Source organism: Grammomys surdaster, unplaced genomic scaffold, assembly GCF_004785775.1.
Source record: "Grammomys surdaster isolate TR1022 unplaced genomic scaffold, NIH_TR_1.0 150, whole genome shotgun sequence".
Classification (NCBI taxonomy): Eukaryota; Metazoa; Chordata; class Mammalia; order Rodentia; family Muridae; genus Grammomys; species Grammomys surdaster.
In genome coordinates this window covers 20,422,189-20,449,273 of record NW_021604608.1, presented here as the reverse complement: position 1 = coordinate 20,449,273, position 27,085 = coordinate 20,422,189, and the positions used below count along the sequence as shown (strand labels likewise).

The window sequence follows — 27,085 nt, the reverse complement described above, 5'->3', positions numbered from 1 at the left end:
GAACTTTCTCCTGTTCAAGCCTTTGAAAACTTAAAAAGTTCAGAACATTAAAAGTCAGGTCTTTAGAGACATTTTCTTTTTGACCTTTACTGGGGAATATTTTATTAGTCTGTTTAAGCAAAATTTGGAAGTGAAAGGTGGTACTCTCAAATATATTTAGACATTCAGGATTTTAAGTTTTGGTGATTCTGCTGTCAGTACTTCTGTCTGTGTCTGTATCTGTTTGTAAGAACTATGTGACAGCGTTGCAGAGAGTCCTGAAACTCAGCCCCTCTTCTACCTCATGGTCTCAGAGTTCCCACTCGACCAATCAGAAAATTGTAAGCTCTAGAGCCCTTTGTGCTGAATGAATTCAGTGTAAATAACATCCACACATGTGGCCTAGCACCTGCACTCACAGCTCAGAGTCAGGTAGACCAGATGGCACACCAGGGAGCAAAATAACATTTTCCAACAGGTTAGGCAGAAAAGGCACAAGGAATGAATTTTAAAAAGAGGAGAGAGTTAATTGACTTTTTCAAAAGAGGAAGAAAAAAGGAGTGGTTTGAAATGCCTGTAAACCCTGGTTCTTTCTGCATTAAGTTTCATTAGCCTGCTGGAACTGGCTCTGGCAGGAGGGAGGCTGAGCCAGTGAGTTCATCCTCCCATTGTCTGGCCCTGCACATAGTCAGAGTCATAATCGTGCTTAGTAATGGCATTGTGGCCTCAGTGCTCTGTGACTTTTTACCCATTTAGAGAATTCCTGTCCTGTGGAATGGATACTGTCACCTGCTAGTGGTTGAATCTGTTCAAACTGGTCCTTGAACATCCAGCCAGACTCAAGACCTTTCTGTGGTTGCCATAGCCTTTCACGGCTCTTGCAGACATGCTGTGTCCGCTGCAGTCCAGTTCAAATGGACTAGAAAATGGCGAGTGAAGAGTTGAAGCCTTTCCCCTACTCTAGGCCCCTCCCCTTAGTGATGAGCACCACTTAGGGAGAGTATTTCCTCTAGAAAACGTTTTAGGCATATGGCTACATTTATAATCATTTTTGAAAAATTTATCAAACTTTGGGGATATTATTTCTAGAGATCTCACCTCTTAGAAATATAAATAATGTATGTGATGACATAATTTACATGATACAGATGACCTTGCATAGCTATTGGTTCCATAGCTGTGGACTCAACAAACTGTGGCATGAAAATATTTGGGGTAAAATTACAGCTTTCCTGCATGTACTTGGACTCTTCTGGGCCTTGTTTTCTAAAATAGTAGAATAATAATTTACATACATGTATATTACAATGTTCCATACAGCCTCTAATCTTGGTGTCCATGGGGGTCCTGGAACAAATGTCCCTGCAGACACCAAGAGATAACTGTATATAAGTAATACTTGAGGTAGGGTGGGCACTATGATGGGGATTTAAAAATCCCCACAGAAATACATAAACTACTAATTATTAAAGCTGGGTTATTGTTACAAGGGTTTGTTGTTTTGTTCTTAACATTTTGTTTGTAAAAATTCCATGTCAAAAGTTAAAACAAAATATTTTCGGGTGAGACTGTCGATGCTTCACATTTTAGAGGATGTATTTTGTATGTGGATTGGAGAGGAGAGGTAGCTCAGAGGTAGATCACTTGCTCATCCTACACAAGGCTCTGGATTTCAGCAAAAGGTATGGGAGAGAGGGAGATAGTTTGGTATTCTTTAATTGTTTATTTTATTTATTTACATTTCAAATGTTATCCCCCTTCCCAGTTTCCCTTCCACAAGCCCCCTATTCCCTCCTCCCTCCCCACTACCTCCATGAGGGTTTTCCCCCACCCACCCACCGACTCCTACCTCAGTGTCCTAGCTTTCCCCTATCTTGGATCATCAAGCCTCCACAGGACCAAAGGGCCTCCCCTCCCATTAATGCCAGATAAGGCCATCCTCTGCTACATATTCAGCTGGAGCCATGGTTACCCCCTTGTGTACGCTTTGGTTGGTGGTTTAGTCCCTGGGAGCTTTGGGGGGTCTGGTTGGTTGATATTGCTGTTCTTCCTATGGGGTTTCAAACCCCTTCAGCTACTTCAGTCCTTTGCCTAACTCCTCCATTGGGGTCCCTGTGCTTAGTCTGATGGTCAGCTGCAAGCATCCGCATCTGTATTGGTCAGGCTCTGGCAGAGCCTCTCAGGGAACAGCTATACCAGGCTCCTGTCAGCAAGCGCTTCCTGGCATCAGCAATAGTGTCTAGGTTTGGTGTCTGCAGTTGGGATAGATTCTTAGATGGGGCAGTCTCTGGATGGCCTTTCCTTCCATTTTTCTATTCTAGTGACTTTTTCTCTGGTTTTGTTGTAGTTGTTTTTGTTTGTTTGTCTGTTTGTTTGTCTATTTGTTTCGGGGGATATTTTTGCATAGAAGTATTTATTGCAATACTGTTATTTCCAACAGCCAAGTTAAAGAGCTTTAAGTTGTTATTATAATTTTTTGGTGTGGATTTGTGTTGGGGACCACACGTATGCATGTGGGTACCTACATCTGCGTGTTGTACACAGAAATGCCGGGTGTCTTCTATTGCTCTTCACTGCTTAAGAAAAAATAATTGTATATTTGTTTGTTTATTTATTATTGTTTGTGTGTGTACACAAGTGTACGCATTCATGTTGCATGCCACAGTGCACTTGGAGAGATGAGCGGACAGCTTGTAAGAGTCAATTCTCTCTTGCCATTAGGTCTGGATATTAAACTCAGATTCTCTAGTTTGGCAGTAAGCATCTTTACTTGCTGAGCCATTTGCTGGCCTTCCACTGCTTGCTTGTTTGCTTGCTTGCTTGCTCGCTCGCTCGCTCGCTCACTCGCTCGCTCATTCATTCATTCATTCATTCATTCAGAAACAGGGTCTCTTTCTGAGCCTTGTCTTCACATTGGCTAGATTGCCTGTCCCATGGGTTCCAGGAATCTGCCTGCTCCTCACCCCAGTGTGCCATCATACCCAGCTTTTTCCCTGGGTTCTAGGGATCTGAACTTAGTGTGTAATACAACAAATGCTTTCCCCACTAAGCATCTCCCCAGCTCCGGCTTCAGTCTCTTATGTACTGAGCTACCATGGACAAGTTCAGTGAGTTATTTTAAAGGTTTCCTCATCCATGAATCCTTAGTGTAATTCTGCTCTTTTGTGTATTGATTGTGTCAGTCAAGAAGGACCTGTGATGAGGACCACATGTAAACCTTACCTCACCTATTTGTGACTCCTGAAATATGTCTTTCATTTCTTTGCCAAGAGGATGTGGTGAGGCTTCTGTGCTCTGAAGCCTATACATTCACCCCATGCCCACTTGCATTTCGGGCTCAGTACTTGGCCTGTAGTGTTGGTGGATTGGCTGTTTCTGACCTGGTGAGAAGGTGTGGTTGGTTTTTACTCTCACAGTTGGTATTAGAGACCCTTCATTACTGAGATACAGGGAGGCCTCTAACATCAGGTGTTCTGACTTCATCACTGTATTCTGGCTCTTGATGAGTTACTTATAATAGGCATTTTACATCTGAGGGATTCAGAAGAATGTGCTAGCTGTTATTCAAGATTATGTCAAACAAACAAACAATGAAGAAAGTACTATAAGCCAAGGCTGCAATTAGAGGCTTAACTGTTCTTCCAGAGGACCCTGGTTCAGTCCCCAGCACCCACATAGACATTCACAGCTGCCTATAATACAGCTTGCAAGTGTCCTCATGCCCTTTTCTGACTGCCCTCCATGGGCACTGTGTGCATGTCTGTACAGAAGTAGACACAGGCAAAACACCCATACACATTCTTTAAAAAGGTAAATATATAACCTTTTCAAGAACTATAAATCAGGGCCAGAGAGATGGCTCAGAGATTAAGAGCACTGACTGCTCTTTCAGAGGTCCTGGATTCAATTCTCAGCAACCACATGGTGGCTCACAACCATCCGTAATGGGATCCAATGCCCCCTTCTGGTGTGTCTGAAGACAGCTACAGTGCACTCAGATAGATAGATAGATAGATAGATAGATAGATAGATAGATAGATAGATAGATAGATAGATCTTTTAAAAAAGAACTGTAAACCAATTTTGTATTTTCCTTCAAAATGGGCACTTTGAGATCCTGGACCCCATTTTACTGGGCAGGCTCTGGTGTTTCAGTCTAGTGCCATTAATAATTTGGGGAACCCTCTTAGAACTGCCTTAGAGCCAGTGTGTAGACTCCTCATGAAATGGACACTCTCTTTTCTGTCAGAGTTTCTAAAAGTGAATCTGAAACAGTGAAAGAAATTGAGTGATTCTTCAGCATCAGTATGTCTCGACCTCACACTTGATGAATACTGTTAGTGTTCATTTAAACCACAAGTTTAAATGAAGAATTGCATGTTTCTCTTATAAAGGCAAATTAGTATAAGTTTTATACGGTCTGTTTACTCAAGATAATAATGGTAAATTTGAATACTTCCTCTTGAAAGAAAACAAAAAGTGATAGTGAATATTCTTTAGGCATTAGCATGCAGTACCCTAGTTGTGTGTAAAACGTGTGCACTGAAATTTTGGTTTGGTTTGTGTTAAGTACACAGGGATCACAATAGTGTCTGTTTTATGACTAAGTCACAATAGAGTTGTCTTTGGATCTTGAGCTGCATTTTGGGGAACCTCGGAAAACCAGAAGAGCCTCTTATGTACCTTAGGGCATCCTCTCTGAGTTAGAGAGCTGTTTATAAAATAAAATGCATTTCCCAACCCTGGGACTGACCGCTCCATATTCTTCTTTCTTTCTGAATTGTCCCCTCCAGCTTTGCAGTGACATATTTGCTTGATGAATCATGTGTACAATATGTTGCTGCCTTTTCTCCTGCGTTGTTTGTCCTTTGAGAAAACAAGAGGCTGTTTGCAAAAAGAAAAGCATCTCTGACATTACTGGGCTTTTACGGGGCTTTGGGGAAGTTAGTGTCCCTTAACCCTGGTTCTGGAACAAATCACATTGTTTGGGTCTTTAAAGTGGGTCTTTAAAGTGAGGGCTTTGGATCTGGTTAGAGTTTTGTCACAGGTCTGTTTCCTTCAGAGGCACCAGGTAGATAGAATGAGTCAGGTGAGTACACACTGCTCAGACCCTGTGTCGTCTCTCTGTAAATTGCTTGGCATTCTGTTAGGCACCTCGTTTAGACTCTTCCAGGACTCAAAGTTGTAACTTAAGATGTCTATTAGCCTCCCAGATTTGAGAGACAGGATATGGATATCTGTTGCTGCCCCATGTGCCTCTAATCCTCACCTCATAAAAACCTTGCAAAAGCTAAGCAACTGTCTCTACAACTAAACTATAACTGCAGTCTGAGATGGAACATGCATAATAGCTGTGTAAACCCACGGCTGAGGTGCACAAAGCCAGGATACACAGAAACTAGCAGAGCCCAGAGAGTGTGACTGTGGTTGCAGTACTCCATTAGCTTGTAGAGAGCATGGGCTCCAGCGTTAGCTTCCCTCGTTCATTTTCCAGACATGCTGCCTGCAGGGCTGAAGCATGGGGTGGTCACAGCTTTTGCATAGACTCGCTGTTAAAGATGAAAAGAGAGCATATAGAAAGAGGTCTTGGACTAGGGTGCAGCAGGGACGAAGGTTTACCAAATATAAATGCTGCCATTGGTGATCTTTATCAGTACGGTGGTAGGATATAAGAGTTAAATTTACCTTGTGGATATTAAAATTTTTTTTATTTATGTGTATATGAGTCTGTGAAGGCGTATGTGCATGCTGGGGGAAGGGGTGGCTGCCGATGGAGGCCAGAAGAGGATGTTGGATACCCTGGAGTTGCGGGTTCTTGGAACTGAACTAGTTTCCTCTGCAAGAGCAACATTGACCATTAACTCTTAAACACTGGGCTTTAGCCTCCAAAAGTTTGCTTTTTAAATTGTGAATTACCCATATAGAGAGATGATCTTAGTTAAGACTTTGTAAACCTGAAAGACACTGGTACATCTGGGTCTGTGTGTTGTCAGTACCTGGAATACAGGTGAGCTTGGTAAATAGTTATGATAAATCAAATGAAAATGGAGATTATCTGCATATCCCCAAATAACCCTGATGTGTTGAATGGGCCATTTGATGTCATGTTTTTAATCAATATCTGATCCGGGTATTGTCTATATATTTATAACTTAACTGATCACACTGCCTCCTACTGAATGATAACAGAATGACTAAGACTATCAGGAAAGTGTGTCCAGTCCTGTTCTTTTCAAACATAGGTGACTGTTGCTGGCATTTGAAGCCAGGTCCTTGGACACACTGTTCAGAACTTCCATTGTCCCATAGTCTTGGGATTTAGGCATGTTGAATGGATCCTCAGGGCTAGATACCTCTGACTTTATTCTGCTCACTGAATGTATGGCAGTCATCAAAAGAAGCTGGAAAATGGAAATTATGTCTTGGTGGATATGCCCATGTCTATAGGCAATTAAGATTTGATTCAAAGGCTGTCACCTCTATAGAACATTTAGGAGATCCAGTCTCTGTACCCCAGCCCCCAACATTTCCAAGTGTGCTGCCATGTTCCTCCCATCATGTGCTGCCCAGCTCTGACAGTGCCTCTTAGACTCAAGCTCCATGAAAGCAAGAGACAGGCCTCCATGATGCGTGTATGAGGCTCTCCCTTGCACCTCATGGTACACTGTAAGAGGATCCATATAGAATACCTATTTGTTGATTGGATGGATGTGGCTGGCTCATGATAGTTGTACACACTCTCTGAGGTTTACCACATACGTGCTTTCACAGAACAAGTGAGCATAGCCTATGTAACAGAATTGTCAAGAGCACTTGGGCAAGAGTCTTACTCATATTTGAGGTTGCAGGGAGGGTGAGTTTGGAATCAGTATTTTGATCTACCACAGCCTTCCTATCAGAGCCTTTTCAGTGAGAGGAGTCAGAGCCAAGGACAGGAGCCATTACTTTTGCCTGGACTTAAAGATAATCCTACCCAGGGACAAAAGAGAACTCATTTGCATACATGGTTTTTGGTTTTGTCATTGTGAATAGTCAGATGGAGGTGACAGCCAGGCATAAACCTAATCTATCAAGGGCCACCACTGGCACTGAGTCCAGTCAGCTGTGGAGAAATTCATGGCTCTCAGACTTTTAGAAATCTCTTCTAAATGTCCATCTTATCTCAGACTGCTTTTTAATAATTTATTTGTAATTTTCCCTGAAACAACAACAAAAAACAAAACAACAAAAACATCCAGAAGGTCAGAAAAGTGCAGTTTTCAACTCATTTGCCCTCCTGTATTCACTGGGATCTCTCAGTTGTGGTGATTCACTAGGCTTCCTTCTGGTTCGTCTTCTCACTTGAGAGCCCCATGGTGTGATGGGAACGAATTGGGACAGGGATGTAAGATGTAACTAAAATAGTTGAGGCACACTGGATTCTGGGGTAGATTTTATGTTTTCTGAATTAGATATTATTGCTTCCAGGGTAACATGAATAAAAATATTTGTATCTTATCTTACCCCAGGCACCCAACAAATTTTCAGGAAGAAAATTTTGCCCAATTTAGTCTTTGAAATTTTTACACCAAAAGTATATTTCAAACAGATGTGGGACTGTGGGGTGGAGGACCGTGAAAGGATAACATGGTTTCTGGCCAAGAACTGGCTAGAGATGGCCAGAGATGCAACAGGTAACCCTGCAAGGGACAGCATGCATTTCGCCAGGCTCCCAGACTCCAGGCTTCTGACAGGAGGCCAAGACCTCCATTGATCTGTGCCATTCAGTTATGTAGGGCAACGCACCTACCTACCAGCCTCTCCACAGGTAGAGAGCATAACTACAGGCCTCAGAGCCTCAAGAGATCTCCATATTAATGAGATACCTAAAGGCCAGAGGGCGTAGCCAATTAAGCATTTCTTCCCAGACCCTCCTCCTTGCAAAAGTGTATTTAACCTCAGGCTCACCCTGAGAGCAGGGTGGGTGCAGCTACATCCACTTTCCGCCATGACAATAAACTTTTTAAAACCATGGACTTGCCGGGCGGTGGTGGCGCACGCCTTTAATCCCAGCACTTGGGAGGCAGAGGCAGGCGGATTTCTGAGTTCGAGGCCAGCCTGGTCTACAGAGTGAGTTCCAGGACAGCCAGGACTACACAGAGAAACCCTGTCTCGAAAAAAACCAAAAAAAAAAAAAAAAAAAAACCCAAAAAAAAAAAAAAAAAAAAAAAAGAACTTAAAACCATGGACTTCCTCTTGACTTTGGGACCTGCTGTGGAGAACCATAGAGGGGCCTTTAACCAATGAGCCGCTACCTAATCTCCCATGGAGGACCTCTCTGCGTTCCAGCCACTGAGGCCCGCCAACTCAAGGAAGCTAGCCGAGCCAGTCATGACCCAGCCAAGCGAGTAGCCATGACCAAGAGTCTCATTACCCTGCAGGGCACTGCCAGAGCTTCTCTCCCTTGTCCCTCTCGGCTGTGGGCCAGTCCAGCCAATACACCCCCAATCTCAACTCTTCCTCGGCTTCCAGCAGCACCTAGTAGCCCAGGAGTCTGAGACCAGTCGATCCCAGCAAGCCTTCTTGCCTGGGGGTCCCCACCCAAAAGCTCTGCTCCCGAGGGTCTCAGACTGAGATCTCCCCATGCCCAGAGTAGAACTCGGTAGCTTCTCATGGCCCAGCGTCCTCCCAGCTCCGCGTGGAGTGAACTCATTCAAATTCCCGCACTTCTGCCTCCTTGATCTGTGGCAGACACACGGAATCCACAACTCAGCCCAACAGGACCCACGCCCACGTGCGAGTTACAGCCCCACATGGTACAATAAGCTTTTAATTAATTCCATCATCCAGGAGTCAGAAGCAGGCAGATCTTTGTGAGTTTCAGGCCAGCCTAATCTACATAGTAAGTTCCAGGCTAACTACAACCTCATAGTAAGAGCCTCTAAAAATGTGTTTTTGTGCCTGTGTGATACGTTTCCTGCCTCTCTTCCTGTACTCCTGATGTATCTGGGGTACTCTAGGAAGAAAGGCAGCTCCAAACTATGTTGCTCCATAGATAGTGTTGTCGAAAATACTGAATCAGGAGCTGGAGTGGTGCCTCAGTGGTACAGAATACTTGGTGCTCTTGAAGAGGACCTGGGTCTAGCTCCTGGCACCCACATGGCAACCCGCACCCATCTGTAACTCAGTCCCATGAATATAGTATCCAAACATACATGTATATAAACATACATATAAAATATTAAAAGAAACCTTTAAAAGAGAAAATATTGACAGGTCCATAAAAACATGAACCACTTGCTATTCTTGTAAATTCAGAAATCTCACAGCCCAGAGTGTAAATGACAGACAAGAACATCTTTGGGGTAGGGTCCTCCCTCTCCATTGTCATGACATTTGTCAGGTCTGGGGGCCTCTGCTTCAACACAGACACAGAGAGAGAGAGAGGGAGAGGGAGAGAGAGAGGAATATTATACTAGAAAGAAGCAGGATAACATTGATCTTTGCTCTTGCAGCGGCATGTAAGTCTAATCGTCAGGTTGAGTCTTTTAATCATAGGCATCTAAGCCCCAGTCCCAGGCCTTCTGGTTGAATCGTAAAGTGTGACACGAATTGTTAAGCAAAACATGATGGAAATTTCCGAAGACATCTTCTGATTACTTCTCAAGAGTTCTCCATCTGTGGATCTGGTTAGAGGAGGGTAAACACTAGCTTTTGAAAAGCTAGGCTGTGGGTGGCTCATAAATTCCTTGCCTTGAGGCTGACTCAGTTAATACACACCCAGTTCGTGCGGGTTATCATATGGGTAGTTACCAATTACCTCTCACTCCCAGTCTCTGTGTGCTTGCTTGTTTGTTCGGTGCTGAGAGTTGAACCCTGAGCTTTGTGCATGCTTAGCATGAGCCCTACATGAGCTCCACCCCAGAACCCAAACCGTGTAATTTATGTATTGTGCATCCCGGTTAGAACCTTTGAACGCAAAATGATGAAATCAAAACTTTATGTTCAAAAATGACTGGCAATCAGTCAAATCATTTGGCTATTAGAAAACGTTACATGGCCTGCATCTGGAGGCACACAGCGAGAGAACAGGAACTCTAACCGGTGGTGGGTACCTAAAAGGAGAGCTGAACCTGCCTGTGTGTGGGTGTTCATTATTTTGTTTGGCTTTTATCAGTTACTCTTGAATATGACAGGGTGGGATCTTCTGAAGAGTATTTTCCCTTAGTGTTCTTGGGGGCATTGCTAGTTGATGGTTTTTTCCCCCATCATTGTAACTTGGCAAGTTCTTCATATAGAACTGTACACTTCATATAGAACTGAATTGGGTCACCTAGGGTATTTGGTCTTCTTGCCTATTGGTAGCTTTCTGGGGAAATTGATTTTGCTCTGTCATTGGTTGCCTAGATAATATGCCTCTTACAAAGGACTATATAAACTATATGAGATCCCTGACCCATGAAAGTCATTTAATCCCTAGCAGACATAAAGGCAAATTATTAATAGAACCTTTCTCAGAATGTTCTAGAAGAAAATGTGGCCTTTTTTTTTTTTTAAGTGGAATTGTCAAAAACTAAAATCCAAGATGATTCCCAGCTTGAAATCGTGGGGAACAGACTGGTTGGAGGTGTAGTAGGAAGTTCAAGGGGTTGGGGATGGTCACATCTTTGCAACAGAAGCTTCTAGAAACACTTCTCAGTAATGCTCTAACCCTCCTGACTTGGCTTTGCTCTTCTTAGGGGAAACCTTTAACCATTGCTTTCAAGCATCCAAGATGGAAAGAACACAGGGTGTTCTCACTCATCTCTCTCCCCAGAACAAGCATCAACCTCAGGATTTCAGAGTGGCTTTCATCCTTTAGTCGTTCTTCTGCCCTCAGTTGCCTGTTTGTTTTTCCCTCGTGTACTATGAGCAAGGTCTCAAATCAGAGAATGAACTCCATGTATCACAAATCATGGAGAAGCATTTTCACCTCAGCTTCCTTGTCTCTTTTATGGATGACACTGATTTGGTGGTGAGTGAGTAAACAATAAACAAACAAATATTTTTATGGTGCTTTTAGTAAGGATGGTAAGATGGCTGTAATCTGTTCATGTGTTTTTTGACAGTGAGTATCTACAGGGTTCAGAACTCTGAATGAACTCAGGACTCAGGCATAGTCTTCCCTTCAGGGAGCTCACCTGTGCCTTCCTCTGAATCCTTTTCCATCTTCTACACTCTTATAAGGCATCTGCCACTTTCCAAGGTTCAGGGTCAGATCTACCTCATTGCTGTTCCGACACTTCCTCATTGCCGTCCAGTCCCCCAATGCCTGAGTATTCCTTAGCTTTGAATTGAAAATGGTCATGGTAATAATCCACCTTGTAAGACTGCCTACAGCCCCTAGGCACAATTCTGAGTCTATAGAAAGCATCTTCACTGAGTTGTGAGAAGCCTTACAGTCCGTGTTCAATCTTCTGGGACCCATATAGTGGAAGAAGGAAGCCAACTCCTACAAGTTGTCCTCTGACTCGACATGTGCACCTTGGAACATACACACATGCATGTGTGCGCACAGAGTTATACACATAATGAATGTAATGTAAAAGTCTTAAAATAGAAAACATTTTCTGAAAATATTGGCTGTTGCTGTAATTATTTATGCTCTGAAATGGAAAATTTTCATCAGAGTCTAGACTAGGTTTGGTTTTTTTTTTTTTAAGTTTATTAGCCTGTGTTCATTGTATGAAGTAATGTGGCTCGTTTTAAACATTTTTACGTGTATATGTGATTTGATCATATTCCACCCCAAACGCCCGTCTTGTCCCCTTTGTATTTTGTTTTTCAATGCTGAGGATTGAAACCACGCTATCCCTTGACAGACAGGCACTCTGCTACTATGTTGCATCCAGTCCTGTTGTTATTGTTGTTGCTGCCACCTAGGGTGTTCCTTGGCAGGCACCTGTTGTTGCTGTTGCTGCTGCTGAAGTGTCCCTAGACAAGCAGTTGATCTACTACTATTTTACATCCAGTCCTGTTGTTGTTGTTTTGCTTTTAATTCCTGGAAATGAGTTTATATCATTATGCTTGCATGAATGAATGATTAGCACAAGGAGTAAGCTGTTATCTCATACTAAAAATAATGACCATTTCATGGCAACTGGCTAGCTTCCTAGATGTTGACATTAATTAGGGAGATGTATCAGCCCTTTGCTTTTCAACTTTCTGTGTGGAAAATGTCTTGTGGATCTTGTTGAAGCATAGATATTGACTCATTACATCTAGACTGGGGCCTGAGGCAATTACAAAAACCATCAACAACAGCAGCAACAAAAGACGTTACATTTTTATTGTGAAATCTTGATGGATTTTGTTTTGTTTTGTTGGTTGTGACTTTTTAGCCTTGAACTTGCTATGTAGACCTAACTGTTCTTGAACTATAGTACAAAGATCTGCCTGCCTCTGCCTTCTGAGTGCTGAGATTAAAGGTTTGTGTCACGTGTCTAGGCTGAAATTGTATTTTTAAATAGATTCTCAGTTGATACTGATACTTTGTTCAATTCAAAGTAAGCTTTAATTAAAATACCGGCCAGGTCCATTCCAGGGCTCCCAGAAAATGGCATCCAGTCACATTTGGCATAGGTTTATAAAGGTGAACTCATAAGGCCACCGTATTCCCATCGTGTTCAACAGGACAAACGTTCATCCTTGACATATTTCCTTTCTACATACTTCCCACCTACAGGTGATCAAGCATACTTGGTGAAGTTGGGTCAAACAAATTTGTTTAAGGGAGTGAAGACATCTGGCTTGTTATTTCACTAGAACCACAGCCCCAGCATTCCAGGAAGTTATCTATCCTTAGGCAAGAAGGGCTTACAGGCTAACTTTGATGATTTCAACTTCTGGTGAGCAGTGAGTCAAGGCTGTAAGCTGTAGCGGAAAGCATCTTGCTTGCTTTGTTTCTAGCACCTAGAATAAAGAATGCCTGGTATATGCCTGTATTCAAAATACAGTTTGAAAACAAATACACTCACTTTAGCATATTAGTAATGTTGCCAAGTAGATTTCGGTCAATAACTAAGTAAACAGAGCAGAAAAGGATCATGAGGTTCCAGTTAAATAATTACTTATTGGATTCATGTTGAATCAAAGAAAAGAAAAAAATTGAATATAAGTGAACTTCAGGGAAGTAAAAGTTAAGGCGGTCAGTAGATAGGTAGAGGTCAGACTGGAGAATGTTAATGCCTTTTTTTTTTTTCAATTCTAGTGAGAAGTTTATAGATTGAAGTATAAGGGAGAGAGAAGGAGGGAGGAAAGAAGGAAGGAGAGAAAGAGGGCGCCCAAGAGCAAGAGAGAGCTACTGTGAGCCTGAAAATGTGTGCACCATGCCTTTTGAGCTAGGTGTGAAGGTCAGCCACTTGGCCAACGTTCAGCTGTGTGGCAAACTGGGGAGGGGGCATCCAAAGAAAGGGTAACGACACACAGAAAGCCAGGAAAGGTGGACTCAGCTCTGGCCAGCACCTGAAAGGGAAGACTAGAAAAGAAAGGAAATGAAAAGTTTCATCTGCTGAGTCATAACTCAGAATGCCAGCAGACCCAGCAGAACCTCACGGTGACATTTGAGGGCTACCAGAATGATAGCGCTTAACTCGGACGTTTCAGTCTCGGAGAGTCCATTGTATCCTCGAGTTTTGTATATGTAGATTTTATCTTCCAATATTTATTGTATTAGAAATTAAAGCTGATATTTATAGCATTGCTCATTTAAAAAGTAAGAAAGCCACTGACGTCAATGTCACAAGTTAACTTTTATGGATATTTGTTTTCTAAAATTCAATGTATTGAGAAAAGAGACTTTAAAAAAAAAATCTCCTTAATGTTTGGCATGTTTCAAGGCAACTCAGTTCTCCTATCTGGTTCCACAACTCTACCCTTTAGATAGCTGGCTGTATATAGCTATGTGATATCATCTCACACCCTCGGTCCCTGGGACTGGTTCAAACCAAGGGCTTGCACTTGTTGTCCATGTGCTACATCACTGAGCTGCCTTCCCAGCTCCCTGACCCTCAGTGTAGCTTGATAAATAATCTTGGTAGAAATATATGAAGGAAGTCCTTCCTCTCATTCAGGTACATAGGTAGAAGATTTTCAGGTCACTGTAGATAATACTGCACACTGAAAGTGCATGACAGTTCCACAGTAGATAGTTCCTTATAGGTTAGTTACAGTATAAAATATGAATGCCTCGTGATAAGTGTAATGGTGAATTAGTTAAACCACTTTGACCCTGGCAGGTAGCGTGTGTGCTGTACCCTCTCAAGAGCTCTCTGGATTTGCTAATGGAAGACAGACAGACAGACAGACAGACAGTGTCTACACACACCAGCTAATTTTGATATGCCTTGACTAGCTCAATGGCTGGCCACTATTAAACCTCCCTAAGGCTAGTACACACTTCTCCCTGGTGTTCCTGAGTTAGTATCTTTTAAAATCTATATTTCAGCTCTGCTATCACAGACCCAATCGGGAGAATGGCCCCTAGGGCCACTTTCTCAGAATCTTACATGTTGGCAGGCCTTTAAATCTCTTCTCACCACCCCCCAACCCCATCATGGCTATTTTCCTGTTCTCTTCCCTCTCTACCTTGGTCCCTTGTCCTCAAAATCTAAAAGTCCTGCTTTTCTCTCCCTGCCCAGCCATTGACTCTATGGCAGTTCTTTATTACCAGTCAAAGCCAGCTGGGGGCAGGGACCCTCAGGTCTGGAAGTGTGACTTTTTAGCAGCTGAATTAAGACAAAGCATTAGAACCAACTCCCAATAGATACTTGGTACTCTGTTATATAAAAATCTATTTGTATGTCACCCATTTGAATGGATGTTTATTCCTACATAATTTTTTCAAGACTCAATCGTTTTGATTTTGTGTGTATGAGTGATTTGCCTGCGTGTATGCTTTGTGGGTCATGAGCGTGCATTGCTGACAGAGACCAGAAGAAGGCATTAGAACTCCTTGGAACTAGAGTTCAGATGATTGTGAGCCTCCATATCGGTGTTGGGAACCAAACCTAGGTCCTCTGCAAGAGCATCTATTAACCACTGGGCCATCTCTCTAGCTGCTTTCCATACATAATTTTGAGATTGTTTGTTATTTGGAATATTGGCGTTGTAAGTTATGAAGGTCTCCAATTGTTGACACATTCCTTTATGCCACGTAAAAGTGACACATTTGTTCTTCTACCATCCCATCAGTAAGTCCTTATTGGGAAGCCAAGCTCACAATCACAGATATGAGTTAGTAAATCCAGGAAGCTTGCATTTCATCACTGACAACACATAGACTCGCTGTCTATTTTAATGACAGGTACACTAGATGCAGTGTTTACAAATGCCTGCCCAGTCAGCACCTCTGAACAGAGTAGATTTTGGCTGTCCATTGTTTTGTCCACAAAAAGAGGAAAGGGCCCACCTTAGTCACAGGTTCTCTGTGTACACCGTCATTAAAAAGATGTTGTTCTCTTGAGGATTGGGATTTAAGGACAGTTTAATAAGTGTTTCTACTTCCTCAATGGCTCCATAATTTTTTTTTTTTTTTTTTTTTTTTTTGGTTTTTCGAGACAGGGTTTCTCTGTATAGCTCTGGCTGTCCCGGAACTCACTCTGTAGACCAGGCTGGCCTCGAACTCAGAAATCCGCATGCCTCTGCCTCCCAAGTGCTAGGATTAAAGGTGTGCACCACCACTGCCCAGCAGGCTCTATCATTTAAAGGTCAGCATGAAAAAGTGATACAAAGTCTTAGTATTACTAGAATAGCCTTAGAGGTTTCCTGAATTCCTTTTGAGGGACTTTCACTCTGGTACGAGAATCAAGGCTCCCAGCAGTCTGGTTGCAGAGGGGAGTCTACAGGTCCTGATTGTGAGGGAGATGGTTAATAGGTACACGGAAGCCAGATTGGCAAATGCTTACTCGAACTCACCTTTGTGAATGTTTGTGCGAAAAGGTGCCCACTCTGTTCATTTCTTTGATTGTTGTGCTTTGACTTTATGACAAGAGGGATCGAACCCAATGCGTGCTAGGCCAGGGCTCTGCCCATGAGCTGCATCCTCAGCCCCACGGGCACCATTTATAAGATGAGGTTTGTTGAAGATATGACCAACATTAATGATTAAGTTACTGGGGCAAGGAAGACCAGGAGCTAATGAGAGTCTTACAGAAATCACGTTGACTTGACAAGGACTGAGTTGAACTGAATGGAGACTGTCCATAGTAGATGAAAGGACATGTCTGTAGGACTTGGTGATATCTTGGATATAGCGTGGGTAAGGGGAGAGGTGAGTTGAAGATGGCACTTTCCAAGGGTTTCTTGTTTTCTTTTTCCTCAAATATATATTTTCATAAACACGTCTTGCACCTTCATGGCCTGAGTCCCAGAGTCTTGGCTACTAGGAGAAGAAGCCATGCCATACCGTGTGGAGTGCACCAATAAGAAACCACTTCTGAAATGGTGGAGTCACTTGAGGTGACATATGCCATGGTTTAATTTGTGTTCCTAGGCTCATATGAGCACACTTGGACCCACTACCCATTTCCTGTCTGAAGGCGTGTTTGGTCTGGATGCCATCTGGGTGAAGCTTTTCCTCCATGAATTTCCTGCAGCTGTTAAGTCTGAAAGAGTTGAGATGGTAGTGTGTAGAAATGCTGGGCTCTCCCTCCCTCACCCCCCACCCCCCATCCAACCACCCATCCTCCCTGACAGCGGTTACAGCTCAAGCTTCTTGGCACTGTCACACAAAAAAACAAACGCCTCTCAGGCTGCCCACATGACTTAACTGGAAGCAAAGATGCAAAGTGTCGGCTTCAGGCTAAGTATTTTATGAAACATTTTTACAGTTTGGTAAATACTTGTGTGTTTCCTGGATCATGATAGAAAAATGTGTTTCTTATTCTGACCACATTCCAACCTTACAAAAGTAGGCAAAAAGTATATTTGAGAATAAATGTATCTATAAATCTGTTGCTTAGATGATTTGGGTTTTGGAAAGTTATTAAACATCTTTGAATATGAGTTTTCTCATTTAAGAAGTTTATTATTTGTGTGTGTGTGTGTGTGTGTGTGTGTGTGTGTGTGTGTGTGTGTGTGTTTTGGAGGGACATTGTTTATTATGCTTTCACCCACTGAGCTGTCTCCCCAGGACAGATTCCCCATTTCCAAGTCTATATTGCCCTTCTCAAATTGTTTCTGCAGTGTTTGGATGAGCTTATATAAAAACCAAGGACCCAAAATATGTGTAAAGTGCATGCTCACGGATGGATATGCAATTCAGGCCTCAAAGCTTTAGTGACAGTCATCGGGAATTCCTTTGACTTAGTGCTGACATTGGTCTAAGGTATTACCTTTAAGTCTACAGACTGGACCTTGAGTAAAGGAAAATGTTATAGATCTGATCCAAGCTCCTGATCACCGCTAATGCAGCAGGCGGAGCACTGACTTTATAGATGATAAAAGATGAAGGGTCATCCAAAAGCAGTGGGTTCTATCACTCCGGTAGTTCTGAACTTAAGAATATGTTATACCCATAGAAAGATGGAAACGAATACCTGTGTCGGGTATTCCTGCCACAACCTCTGCTTGGTCTGTGAGTGGCAGCAGTCTTGCTGAAGCTCTTCATACCTTTCCGTTATGGGCTTCAGATTGCCAGTCACCGGTCAATCTTGTAGAAATTCACTTTCTTCATTTGTAACCTGTGCTCAGTACGAATCACACCCATTTATTAAATATCTACTCTATAGTATGCTCCTTGCAAATAAGGTGACATTTAATCCTTGCTACAGCCCATCTGCAGAAAGGAAGCCTTTTTACAAATTAACTTTTTAAAGAGATAAAGATGATAAGGTTTAGATTCGTGGCTAAGAGAGCAAAAAATGATGAGGCAAAGGTTTGCCTTAATAACCAGAGTCTATGTCCCATCCCTTTATAGTCCTGGGAATTTAGAGGACTTTGAACTGTGTGACGACAGAGTAGCTACGGGAAGATCTGTGTGTCTCTGCAGCACTAAACCCAGTGTTCCCAAGTCCATCTTCACCGCCCTTGTGGCGCAACATAGTTACCCTATTACATGGTGTTTTGTTTGTTTGGTTTTGTTTTTTGTCTCCTCATACTTCCTCTTCCTTGGCTTCCTTTTTTTTTTCTTTTCCCAGTTGATTAGACAGTCCTATGTAGGTCCCTTTTAGACCCAGACTCACTTTTCTGGAACCCTCAATGATTGATGCCATTGGACTCCTACTATTTCAACTCCTGGTTTATCAACCAGAACAGTGTCTGTTCTGGTTCTGGTTCTGGTTCTGGTTCTGTTAGCTGTGATGACAGATCTGAACTCAGCATAGCAAGAGAACCCAATTCAGTAGGTTGTAGAATAGTCTGTACAGTGTACACACCTGTGTCTAGGTGTGTTAGGATTTTACTACTGTGAACAGACACCATGACCAAGGCAACTCTTATAAGGACAATATTTAATTGAGGCTGGCTTACAGGTTCAGGTGGGAGCATGGCAGCATCCAGATAGGCATGGTATAGTCAGAGCTGAGAGTTCTACATCTTCATCTGAAGGCTGCTAGGAGAAGACTGGCTTCCAGGCAGCTAGAGTGAGGGCCATAAAGCCCATGCTCACAGTGACACACCTAATCTAACAAGGCCACACCTCCTAATAGTGCCATTCTCTGGGCCAAGTATATATAAACCATCACAGTCTGTAAGTCTCTATGCACTGTTTATTAGAGTGTAGTAGAGAATGAATAAGCAAGCAAGTCAACAAAGTAAATGCATAGCTGGCTTGGGAAACTGATGCCTTTGAGAAAAAAAGTATGCTTTCTGTTGTCCTCAGGGGAAATTAAAAACTCTTGTGTTTTATTGATTTCCACTAAGCTCATCTGAGCATTGTTTTTATAAGAGCTAAGTGATGATGGAGAGTCTTTAATTTTTGGAAGCATAGATTTTTAAATGCAGAGATTTGGGTTTTGCTTCCAGGAAGTGAACTGTGCCTTCAGACAGGTCCAACCCAGAAGGAACCTTTGTGCCAACTCCAATGTGCTGCAGCACATGGGGTGGCACATACCCTCCCTGAGCTGTCCTTGCCTTGCCTTCTGCCAAAGGCCCCTAAAAAGTACCAAGGAGGCAAAGTATTATGGGATGACTGCCCCCTCAGCGAGTCCAGGTCAGGTAGTAATAATTACCTGCCAGTTAATGATGCTCATCAATAAATAGAAGTCAACTTCCTCTCTCTTTCGTACCCCGACAACAAATCCAGTTTTTCCCCTCACTAATTGGGTAAAACAATGACAAATCCAGTGGGTGAGAAAGACTTGGACGGCAGAAGAGAAGGTTTCATTTATTTTACATTCCTTACCATAGTCCCTTATATTTGAGAATGAAGGACTTGTTTATTGGGAAGAATTAAGATTGAATTCATTGGAACTTAGCATAGTATGTATCAAAATGGAGCTGACATCTTGGATCAAGTCTGACTCTACAGCTGTTGACATTGTGTGTGTGGCCATGGTATGGTTTTGGAACTCTTGTGACAGGTGTGAATCATGGGTGTATGGTCAGTTGGTCCTGTTGGCCATGGCTCTTGGTTCCAGAGGAACACTCTTGTCTACACCTGTTACTAAAATTACTCGTAGTTTTCATAGAAGGAAACTGAGGTTTGGGACATAGGTTTCATCTGATGGACACTGGTATTTGGATGTAAAACCTCATTGGACAGCCATGGGAGAGGACAGAGTATTAACAATTGAAGGGGCCTTATGTTATTCTCAGATCTCTCCCTCTGATTCCCTCTCATTATGTCCTAAAGAGATGGCTACGTGGCACATACTCAGGATCAAAAGTCCGGGTCCTTAGATGAAAACACAGGGTTCTTAGAGGTTCAGTGGTTGATAGCACGAAGCTTGAAGAGTTCTTGAAACAGGGTAGACACGAACAGGATTGTGAACGTTTACTTTCTAAGACTCTGCTGCTCTTTCTAGTTTGTAGTCATGAGCCGAGAGCATCATGGGATGTGTCCTAGCCTACTTAAGAGAATTGGGCACAAAGAGACCGTACAGCTCTTAGTACATTTCAAAGAGTTAGTCATTGGATTGAAATGTCAGATTTTTAAAAAGTCTGCTAAAATATTAAATAAGCCTTCATATCCTTAGGGCACAAATCAATACCCACAGAGCACAAGGCACATTGAAATAAAGAGCTGGTTCAGTTTGATTTATAGCCTAACCATCATAGAATCCTGCTGATGATTTTGTAACTTTGGATTAAAAATATGCTACACTGAAGAAGCAAATATTTTATAGTTATATTACCCAAATTCTGAATTATGTTGTACGCCTGTCTCAGCTATAACACAGTGTAAGTTTTTGACAGGAAATCAAATATCTGAATAATAAAGTACTAGATTGATATTTTGATACATATACTTGATTATTTTGTTGTTAATACTTCGAGCATCTCTTTTCAAATGAACAAAATGGAAAGGATTTAAAATTTTTAACTAATAATTCTCTCAAGAGCAGTATTTTGAAGATACTCTTATGCTGTACAGGACAAAAGTTTTCTTGGTCATTTTGGTTAATGTGATCTGGGGATTTTCTTTAAATTATTGATACAGTTAAAAGGGGGAGGGATTTTTCTGATGAGAACAGCACTTTCTTTAATAACCTCTCACAAAATCAATTCCCACCATTCCTCCATGCCCTTCCAGGGTAGCAATGCTTCTGAATCTTGGGAAGAGTTTTTGTGTCTTCTAAATTTAATCTTAATATTCTGTCATAATTTGCACACACACACACACACACAAAACACATCATGTTTATTCAAACCATTTGAAACAATTTTTTAAAAGATTTATTTATTTAATTCATGTATGTGAGTACACTGTTGCTATCTTCAGACACACCAGAAGAGGGCATCAGATCCCATTACAGATGATTGTGAGCCACCATGTGGTTGCCGGGAATTGAACTCAGGACCTTTGGAAGAACAGTCAGTGCTCTTAACCACTGAGCCATCTCTCCAGCCCAGAAACAATTTTTTTTTTAAATGATCTATGTGGTACTCGAAAGAGGGATGTGTGAGGGATGTTGCCCTTTGGGTGATTCTTGCCAGTGATGAATCAATTCAGTAGATACCTGGTCTACATGCTCCTGCTTCTAGATGTCATCTCTTGGCTGGAAGGAGGGAGACTATGCGGTCAGTGTCATTCACAGTGGAGGCAATTCTGGGGTGAATGCACCTTTCCTAGCTGCCTTGTTCCAGTAAGTCCATACAAGGGAACGCTGTGACTTCCTCAGGTAGAGCCTCGGCAATGTGGAGTCCATGACAGTACAAATGTATTCGGGAGAGATGGTTATATTCTCCCCTACACAGTCTGAGTCTACTGGGACGACTGTAGAATTCTAGTTTATACGAAGTTGTCTGCCTTGTTTCAAATGGGAAGCTGATCTGAAAGTACGCAAAGCATTGTATGCATCTACTGAGACATGTAACTCAGAGCCCGGAGACTGCTGGGAGCATAGGAGTTAGTGAGTATGTGCCACTGCAAGAGACTTTGTAGTATTCCATTGGGGTTGGGTCTGAACAACAACTACTACTTCCAGTTCCTGTTCCTCCTCCTCCTCTTCCTCTTCCTCCTCCTCCTCCTCCTCCTCCTCCTCCTCCTCCTCCTCCTCCTCCTCCTCTTCTTTCAACTATTCTGTTTCATTAGAAGAAATGAGCAGTTGGGTTCTAAAGTAGCTTGAGGAGATTGCTCCAAATCCAAATTCTTGGCTTTCCTGGGGTCTCAGAGTTGAAGTCTGGAAAATTGTGATCTGTGCAGCTCAAAGGATTTCAAATGTGGATGTCTTGCTTCTGTTTCTCTTTCAGAGTCACTAATTCTCTAGGGCACTGACTAAATTACTCAAGTAGAAGTCTGTACTCAAGTTAATACAGACCTATAGCGTTACCACAGCCAAATGATTGTGTTCAAGGCAAAATGCCTGTTGTCCTAGTGAAACGCAAAATGGGTCCAAACCCTGTTGTTTCTCTCACAGAATCTGACTTATAGCTAGAATGGTACTTTGTTCAACTTGACAGAAATTACTGGTAGCCATCTTTTTATTTTTAGCCAGCTCTACTCTAATTGAAATTGCCTTTGGGGACATGATCTTTTATAATTTTTTTTAATTTTAAATATTAATATTTAATTATTTAATTATTAAATATTTACTTAGAGACAATGTGGTAAAACTGTTGGAGAATAGGGAAATATGATTAAAATTATATTTTAATATCAGTTTACATGGTAAGAAGTTTGCCTTCAATAATAACTAAGATTGCCCTAATTTCTGTCTGTATGAAGCAGTCAGTATATTGAACATGAAATTCAATATACTGAAGTGGATCTACATGATAATGAAATCGATCCTGGTGTGAGGAGGCTTGTCTTGGTCATGGCCACCTGCTTCACAATGGCACGTGCTCATCCTTGGTGTACCAATGGGTCCTGTAATTCCTATTGTCACCTCCTGGGAAGTCTCCTTTTCTCATAAATAGTACAGTTGAAGTGGATCTGAGTCAACCCAGATCAACATAACTTAATCACCAATTGGTGGTTTAATTTTTTTTTCATTATTAGCCTGCAAAGTTTGGATTTTTGTTAACTTACTAAGTTCATTAAGCTTGCATATGCGGCTGCTGAGTGCTTAGTGGATGTCAGCCATGTTTACTGTTTTGGAAACTAAAGATAGGAGAACCTAACTCCTTTGTCTATCTCCACTTATCCTCTCTTGGACAGTATAGTATGTGTACATATATACATATAGCATACATGTATTGTGTACATGTACATATACATTGTATATATCATAGAATCTACGTGTACATATTGTACATATATATAGCATGTATCTGTTACTTGTTTGTTTGTTTGTTTGTTTGTTTGTTTGTTTGTTTTGGTCCGAAAGGGTACTTTGCTCTATTCTCCCTATTGCATTTAAACAAGTGGGAATTTTGATCCTTCATTTCTGGGAAAGGAAATCCATCCCAGTGATGAGATGGTGCCCTCCTGGTGGTCCACATTCTGGAAGAATGATGTGTAGAAAGAAGTCCAGCCTTGGGTTTGCTCTAGTCCTCTGTCTCTCAGCACAGATCATAGCTCAGGTCTGGGGTAAGGATTGCTGTTTCACTGAATTGTATGTACTTGTGTTTAATTGCTAAGAAATAAATTTGGGCTGGGATGTGAAGGGACCGTAGAGTTGATTGAGTAGATAAAAATCTAAATTCTTGGATCCAAGATACTCATTGCTTTTTGCAGAGGACCCAGATAGGATTCCCAGCACCCACATGGCAGCTCACAGCCATCTGCAACTCCAGTCCCAGGGAATCTGATGCCCTCTAAGGCACCAAGCCTGTGTGTGGTACAAGACAATAAATACACCTGAAAAAAAAAATAGCGATTTGGGGCTTGGGGGTAAAGTTTATGCAAATGTGAGGACTCAGGTTAAAGCTAGTCAGGCGTGGCACTGTCCTGTGAGCCTAGTGTTTGAGGAGGAGATGCAAGGGATTCCCAGTGTGAGGCACTTAGCCAAACTAGCTGAAGCCAACAAGTTTGGGACTCAAAAGATCCTCCCACAAAATAAAAGGTAGACAGCAATCAAGAAAGACACCCACACACACACCTGAACCCCTGGTTTCCACATGTGTATTTGTATCATGCACACCGATACTTAGTTTCTTTTCACTGGCTCTTTGTTACTTGACGGCCTAAGAAATAACCTAACATGAGCACTTACAGAGAAAATACGAGGTGTTTTAAATCCACTAAATAAATGGAGCCTGCCAGGTCCTGAAGAAAGAAAAGTTGTTGCTTTAATCAGAGAATTAATCTACCCTGACGGAGAAGAGCGACTTGGATGCACTCTCAGGCACGTCATCCCTCAGCTCTGGTTATCAGGCAGGGAAGGACTTCGTATTTCCTGAGGGTTGTTGCTGGAGATAAGTCTGTCAGACCTCCATAACGAGCACCACACACACAGGATGTCTTACACAATCCACATCTGTTTCCCACAGTTCTGTAGCCTGGAATTTGGAGGTCAAGGGGTGGGTTGTGTAAGTTTCCTCTGAAGCTTCTCTGATTGACCTGAGATGCTGTCATGCTGCGTGGTCTCCTCCCTGTGTGTATCCCTTCGGTGATGTTTCTTCTTCTAAGATACTGGTCACGGAGGATTGCAGTCTCACAGTGGGGACATCATTTAATCCAGTGGTTCTCAACCTGTGTGGGTCGAATGACCCTTTGACGGGGTCCCCCTAAGACTATCGGAAAGCACAGAGTATGTTATGATTCATAGCAGTAGCAAATTCACAGTTATAAAGTAGCAATGATATAATATGTTGGTTGTGGGGAGGGGTCACCATAACATGAAGCCCTGTATTAAAGGGTGGCATTATTGGGAGGCTGAGAAGCACTGATTTAACCTTACTTGCCTCTGTGATGGATCTGTGTACACATGCAGCTAAATTTTTTAGCCTTGGGATTATATATTCATTTCATAGCCAAGATTCATTAGAATCTTGAAGGGACATAGTTTGACTGATATGAGATGGGGTTGTTTGAAATTGAGTGAAACAGAAAGTAGTTATAAGGTAGCTTTTGCTCTGTTACTTGATCTTCATGGAGGAGACTAGCCCCAAAGCATCCTGGTATTCTCCCCGCACCCACTGTCTTTAGGCAATAGCTACCACCCAGGCAGCCTGAGAGAAATAATCACAGACCTTTGTGAAGTAGAATTTCTTTTCCTAATGTGTTTACATGTTGCCAAGCACTACAAAGGCTTAATTATCTGTGTTAATGGTGGAGAATATTCATGTGGAAAATGGAAAGACAGTGATGCAGCTTCAGCTCCCCTGTCAACATCAGTCAGTATTACATTCTGCATTCAAATTGTAAGCCTCTTTCCTTGACACATATAATAGCATTATATACCAGTTGCTTGGGCTCACCATGCCTCATCTATAAAGGGCCGTGCAAGGGAGACTGTTAGCTTGAAATTTTACATTGATTTATTTATTGTGCACACCTGCCTGTGTGTGTATCACAGCGTGTGTCACGGTCAGGGGTCAGCTTTCGGGAGTTGGTTCTCTCTACTGTGTAGGCTCTGGGATCGAACTCCCGTCTTCAGGTTTGCTGGCAAGCACTTTTACCTGATGTTCCATCCTGCTGGATCTGCTTGTAAATTTAGTATACAGAAGATTGTTAAAAATGCCTGGGCCCTGGGCCTCACTCTTAGAGATGCGGATTTGTAGGGCTCAAGGAATCTTCCTGTTCATAATTCTTCCTAAGTTAATCTGAGGCAGATGGTACTCCATTGCACTGTAAGAATCAGAGGTCTCTTTTAGTTATGTAGAACCTGGGAGATGAGATGCATTTGAGGGAAAAGCCCCAGTTTGGTATAGAGTACACATAGGCATTGCCTACTGTCCCCTTTTTGGCCTACCTGTCCTGGTTAGTTTGTTTTCACACAAGTAAGAGTCATGGAAAAGGGAACCTTGGTTGCTAAAATGCCTCCATAAAATGGGTCTGTGGGCAAATCTACGGGGCATTTCCTTCGTTGATGATTGACGTGAGAGGGTCCAGCCCACCATGAGTGGTGCCACCCCTGGGTAGGTGTTACAGAGTTATATAAAAAGCTAAGCAAGCCAGTAAGCATCACTCCTTCATGGTCTGTGCTTCACACATGTCACCGCATCCCTGACTTGCTTTCCCTCACTTACGGACTATTAGCTGTAGGATAAAATGGCTCTTTCTTCCCCAAGTTGCTTTTAATCATGGTGTTCATCATAACAACAGAAAGCAAACTAAGACAGTTTGAATTCCATATTGTGTCTGTCTGCTACCTCACCCTATCTCCTGTCGAAGTACTTCTGCTTTCCCCCGAATAGGGCTTATATAGTTAGACAGGCTCACCCTGGTCCGTGAACTCAAAGACAGCCGATGAGAGAACCCAGTTGAATATGCAGAAATTCTTACACTTTATACTACAACATAATCACAAGATATCACTCAGTTCTTACCCATGTTCAGGAGAAAAAAACTATTCTGAGAATGTAAATCAGGAGGAGTCTGCCTACATGTTCATAGATGTATATTGTATATTAAGTCTCAGATCTTGATTTATATTTTAGGAGGTAGGGGTGTGTGTGTGTGTGTGTGTGTGTGTGTGTGTATACATACATGTCTGTGAGTACCCTTGGAAACCAAGAGGGCATCAGATCCCCCTGTTAACTGAAGTTACAAGTGATTGTCAGCTTCCCAAGGTGAGTGCTGGAACCAGTCTCAAGTGCAGCGAGTGCTCTTAACCACTGAGCCATCTTTTCAGTCCCAAATCTTAATTTTTAAAATTGATTTACAACTCTATAAAACATTAACATCTGGAAAATCTTTCTCTAATGATATAAATTGGTATAAAATATATTGGTATATAGTGGTATAAAATTAAATGGTATAGATTCTAACATACAACTTTATTTTTAATTTTCATTCATTCATTCATTCATTCATTCAGAAATATGGTTAGCAGAGCAAAGTGTGTTGCCTATTCCTTTGGAAATTTAAACCTCAAAAGCACTAGAAAAAACTAGAGCCCTCCCCCTTACCCAAGAACCTCCATTCAGGACACGATGAGAACCCATTTTGATAGCCCCAGTCACGAGGCAGAGAAAGCCGGGCTGTCTGCTGGCTCCTGTCCCAGGCACTTTCTGCCATTCTTTTTCCTCTTAAATTTTTTAAAGATGTGCTCCAAGTATTTGAATTAATAAATCCAGGGCTCATTGAATTAATGAATAATTTTCTTATTTGCCATTATCGTCTTGAATCAGAGCATTTTCTTTCTAATGTGTTATGAATTAGTTACTGAGTGAAATGGAATCTTGGATAAAATGAGATTTTGTTGTTTACTCATGAGCATAAAAATCTCAATAATCTCCATAATGGCAAACACAGTCAAGGAATTGTAGCGCTGAGGGTGATGTAAGGACCAGAGAAAGCTTACATGATTTAGCCGCCTTACAAAAAGCCCCTTTTGTAGTTGACAGTTGAATTGATACCCAATAGTTAATTTTCTAT

At 42.1% G+C, this 27,085-nt stretch overlaps 1 protein-coding gene across 15 annotated transcripts in view; it reads left to right on the top strand.

The window, feature by feature from the left end:
• The window catches only part of Apbb2 (amyloid beta precursor protein binding family B member 2), a 333,919-nt gene that overhangs the window by 175,347 nt on the left and 131,487 nt on the right, over positions 1 to 27,085 (top strand). The window lies entirely within an intron of this gene.